Source organism: Manis pentadactyla, chromosome 18 (assembly GCF_030020395.1).
Source record: "Manis pentadactyla isolate mManPen7 chromosome 18, mManPen7.hap1, whole genome shotgun sequence".
NCBI classification, from domain to species: Eukaryota; Metazoa; Chordata; class Mammalia; order Pholidota; family Manidae; genus Manis; species Manis pentadactyla.
Genome location: NC_080036.1, coordinates 1,796,933 through 1,802,278, shown reverse-complemented (window position 1 = coordinate 1,802,278; position 5,346 = coordinate 1,796,933).

The window sequence follows — 5,346 nt, the reverse complement described above, 5'->3', positions numbered from 1 at the left end:
CTCTCTGGCTCACCGGCTTACACGGGGCGCTCTTTCCGAGCTTCCAAGAACTCGTTCTTACACCATCCCAAGGAACAGTCAAGTCTTCTCCCCGCCCCAAGGCGGGATCTGGGATTCCTAGACGGCTGCTTCTGCCCTAGATTTGTTGGGAACGCCATCTCCAACCACCACCGGAAGCTGAGCTTATCAGGGGTACGTATGGTCATGCCACGCTCTTCAAGTAAACCAAGTCTCGGTCATCTGTCGTCCTACCAAGTGTTGCACACGTGCTGCGTTGCTAATGCCGTCTGCTACGTGAATGCTGCTCTCTCTCGGGAGATCATCTTAGCATATATTCAGACGATAGCTGTTTCCGGGTTCAGCTCCGACCATTCTGGTCCTGAGAAGTTCCTATTTCACCTTTCCTCTTGCACTGGCTCTAGTTGTACGATTACGTCTGGCAGGGAACCGTCAGCATGTCTTCAGGAGCCTCAATATTTAAAGAATGGCCTTACAGAGAGTGTTTTGCTCACTGATCAGTGTTTATTTTTTATTTTTTATTCTTCTTATTTTTTTGAGAGGGCACCTCTCCTATGTGTCGATCGGATGGTTGTTAACAGCGGTAACATTCTGTGGAGGGGACTCGATGCGCAGTCATCCATCAAGCCCCAGCCTCATCCTCGAGGGTCTCCCATCTTCTGCAGCATGACGAACAAGGTGTTCCACGGTGACCTAGTTCTTACCCAGTGACTAAGTTCTTACCTGGTGAACGGTGGCTAAGGGCAGTCGTTATCACGGACGCGTTCGGTTTTGATCACGCCTGGTGAACTCTCAACCGTCCAGTCGGCTATGATGGTTTCGATTGATTTTTATACTCGATTTATATGTGAATCCCACATGTCTCTCCCTTCCTTACTTTTTATTTTCAGTTTTTAATAAAATGCTGAAGTGGTCGGTAGATGCAGGACGAAGGCAGGAGACATAGTTTAGTGCTGTCAGAGGGAGGGCGAATGTAGACGATCAGGTCTGTGCCTGTAGACTGAGTATTAATCCGAGCTAGACAAGGGGCACAGAACATCCACGGACGCAGAAGATTCCTCTCCAAACGGCGGGGGGTCGGGGGGTGGGGTGGGGGGGAGGCTCTAAGCCTCACCTCCGTGGATCCCCAGTTTCTCGCCTGATGGCGCCCCCCTGCGACCTGTGCCTGCCTTATAGGTTGTTCCTCCCGTGAGGAATCTTACCCGTCTCTGGCTAACCCGCCGCCGCCGTCTTCCGGGGCCATACGGGCAACTGTGAAGTCGGTGAGTGAGAGAGGAGCCGTATTCTTTGAAAGGGGTTATTAGCTTTTTGGCTTCTTTGCAGATGTGTGCCCTGTGGCTTCTGTGCCCGGCCTTTGTCTTGAGGTATCTTTACCGCTCGGAAAGGAGGACGCTACTCGGTGATTTTCGATATGAGGCACGGATTCTACGAAAGGGCTGTCATTAGGAAGGAAAGGAAGAAGAAAAGCTATAGAGGTATAGCAGACGGGAGAGAACACGGGAAGATGGATTCTCTCTCTGACATAACTTCTTGTAGAGTAACCTAAAAGCCTGTGTATGTAGGTTTTAGCAGACTGCGGCTGATCAGACGGCGAGTTCGCACCTTCACAGAATGGGAATACGGACACAGGGCGAAAGCAGACCTACGGTTACCGGCCCTGTCCGGTGAAACCCAGAAAACCAGCGAGGTACCTACCCCCTAGGCATTGGTGAAAACTTATCCATCACAGGATGGATATTGTCTAACTGCACGTGAACGGTTTGAGAGAAATCAGACGAATGAAAGAAAACACACGGCGCATCCCTGGGAACGGTCCACATCCCATTATGTTCTTTTCACGGTAGATAGTCTACAGTCTCACGACTTTGGAGCGCTGCGGCTTGCACTCCTCCTGATTGTGGGTTGAGTTCCGACAATAGCGATGCAGTCAAGTCCGTTGTTGGACTGTACGCACGGGCCCGCTTAGATACCTCCTTCTTCCTTCCTTCCAACGGCGAGGCCAGGAAGCGGCGGGATGAAGGCAGCGACAGCTGCCACGGCGCCGCCAGGATCTTTGTTGAGGTTTTCTGACGATCCGCTTCTGGAATGACTCTCGCAGAGGAGGACGTTGACGGTGGAAGTTTTCTTCATGTCGTATCTTAATTCGTTTTCTGGGTAGGTAGCCAAATTAGGCTCTGATCCTCGGTATGCACACAAACCGACCCCTTTGCCCGCACTTGGTTATGACCTTTATACCGTGGTGAGGAACCTATTGGCGACCGCCACCGGGGAACTGCCTTTCTATTTATTTACTTTTCTAAGAGGACGAAATAGTATCCGAAACCTGTACTTCAGGGTGGGTGGCCATTTCTGACGGTATTCCTTCTTCCTAGGCGAGAGCGTGGGATGGGATGAGTTTCCGTTGGTGGGTGTCCTCCTTCCTCCCTTTGTGTTTACCCTCACGTGCGGGTGGGTGGGTGGGTGGGAGCCCCGGGGCGGCCCGGGATCGGATGGATGGGGGACCTTCACGGCGGCCGGTGGCGAGCTCTCGCCGGCCCTGCGATCCGGATCCGTCCCGCTGACGGACCGACCGGCGCCGGTTGTCGGGCGCCACCTGCCGGCCGCTTTTATGCGGCCTGTTCCCTCTCGAGCTGCGGTGACACCGGGCAAGGGACAGGACGTGGCCACGGTTCCCCGAGGCGGACTTCCAGGAGGACGCGGGTAGCGGGCGCTGCAGGCCCGGTCGTGCCGGGACGCCGGCGCGCTCTGCGCTCGCCGGAGACTGGGGCCGCGGATTCGCTTTCTCGGGTGGTGACTGTCGCCACGCACGCTCGGTCGCTCCCTTGGTGGCCTGGGCCCTGGGAGGCCGCCCGAACGGGTCGACTAGCAGCCAGCGCCGGTGTCCCTCCGCCCGCGGGGACCCACTCACCTACCCACCCGCCGGCCGACCGAGACGGCTGCGGCGGAGAGGGAGACGTAGACGCAGGAGGGAGGAGAGAGAGAGAGAGAGGTGGTCGCGCGCTGTGCCGCGCCGCCCTTTCTGTTCCTTCTCCGTGGCCAGGCCCTCCTCCGTGCGTGTCACACGTCTGCCCGGGCCTCCGCCCCGCCCCGCCCCGCCCCGCTCCGCTCGCTCGGCTCGGCGTCCGGCTCCGGAGGTGGGGCTGGGCCCCGTGGCGTACGGGGTGGTCCTCGTGGGGCTCCAGGGGCCTGCCCGCGGTCCCTCGTGTGGGATCCGTTCGTTGTAGGCGCTCACGTTTGGGGGAGAGGGATACGGCCCCTTGCCCCTCCATTCCGTATGTGTGGAAGGACCGGCCCGGCCCGGCCGGCCCGGCATTGTTTCCTTTCTTTTACACAAGTCTCGTCTCTTTGAAGGCCTCCCCTCCCGCCGACTTATCTCCCGGATGTGGGGACCGACCGGCGGCTGGGAAAGGGAAGGGTGATCGCGATCCCGATCCCGATCCCGACCCCGACTCCGCTGCCGCTGCCGCGTGTCCCCGGGCCTCCCTGCTGTCACCCACCGACCCGCGCCCCGCCGACTGTCTGACCCCTCCCCCTCCCCCTCCCCCTCCCCCTCCCCCTCCCTTTCCCGCAAGCCCACTTCAACCTCCCAACCCCCCCCAAGGGTCGACCAGATGGCCCCGGGAGCCCTGGAGCCCTGGTGACAGTGGTGTGATGCTGGGGGGATTGGGCCCGGTGGGGACAGGCCACGCGCTCGTCATGGGGGGACCCCGCTGTCCGTGGGGTGGCCCTGTGATTCCTCTCTCGAGAGGCGGTCCGATTGTACCTGCAGAGAGGTGCTGACACCCTGTCACTCGGTGCTGGTCGCTGAGGGACTCTGGGACCTCTCTTGGACGTGCGTGGCACGGCTCCGGGCTTCTTGAGCGTGTGCGGCCGGATAGATGCCCGGCTCCGCTCCTGCATTCCCTGAGGTCGCCACCCGCGTGTGCCTGTGCGCTGGCTCTTGTCGCGTGCGCCCAGGGAGGTCCCGATCTGGGTGCGCACCCTCACGGTGCCTGGTGACCCAAGGGCGGCGGGGGAGGAGGAGACGTGCGCGTGCGCGCGTGTCCGGGTCCTCTTGTCCTGCGTGGTGCTCTCCCCGCCTGCCTGCGGTTGTGTCGTGATGGACTCCCCCACGACCCACCCTGGAGGCTCTGTGCCTCGTGTGTTGGGCGCTTGTCTGGCGTGGGGTCCTCTCGACTGCACCGACTCCGGGGGAAGCAGGCCCCGTCGTCGTTTCCTGGCCTCGGCGGGCTGCCCTCCTCCCACACGCGGCGGGGGCGTCGTCCCCGTGTGCTCCTGATCGATGTGGCGATCTCGCGCTCTCCTGGGCCGGGCCTGAACCGCGCCGGAGCGAGGGACAGACGTTCGGAGCGAACGGGACTGCTCTTCTCGCTGTGCGCGCGCGGGGCCCCTCGCCTCCTGCCCTGTCCCCGCGCACGCCCCCATCTGCTGCTGGGCTGCGTGGTGTGGGTGAGAAAGGAAGAGAGGCCAGGGGCGTGCGGAGTCCGGCCCGATCTCGTCCTCCCGCCCTCTGCCTCACGGCGTGGGCGGGCCCGGGGTCCCTGGACGCAGCGGACACCCTCGCGTTGGCCTGTGGGCCGTGTCATGGCGGGCGGGCCTCTCTCCCGTGGTAGGGGAGGGAGGCCGCCACGCCGCCACGCGGCGAGCCCTTCTCCCGGGTCCCGCCGGCGTGTGTTGCTCGGTCCTCTTGTGGTGCTCCTGGAGCGCTCCAGGTCGCCCGTCAGGTGCCTGAGGCCGAGTGGCGGTGTCGTTCCCTTCCCCCAGCAAGCTTCCCCTGCTCGGCTTGCTGCCGCGGTGGAGTGGAGTGAGTGGAGTTGTGAGTGCCTTGCAGAAGTTCCCGTGAACGAGTGGGGGGTCGAGGCGGTAAGGGAGGCACGCCCGGCCCGTGCCCCTCCCCGACCACACACCGTGGGGGTGTGTTGGGGGGAAGGGGGTTTTGTGCGGCCCGGGGATAGGGTGCCTCGTCGGTCCCGCTCGCGTGCCGCGGGGGGGCCGACTCCGTCGGGCGCCGTCCCCGTCGGGGCTGGTGCGCTGGCGAGACGCGTGGGCGTGTGACTGCTGCGGTGGGCCGAGCCAAGGACGCGGGGGTGCCGTGGCCGTCTTGGCCAGGCTACCGTCTCACTGGCTCCTTTTGTTAGCTCTCTGGCGTGCTTTGTTTGATGAGTTGCCGCTGTGCGCCTCCAGTGGCACGCGAGAACAGGGAGGCAAAAGGGCGAGCCTGAGGCCCACAGGCACAAGCTCGTGGCCCCCAGCCGTGAGTGACCGCTCATGCCGTCGGCCTGTGCTGCTTTTTTTTTTTCTTTTTTCCCCACTATTTTATTTTTTTTT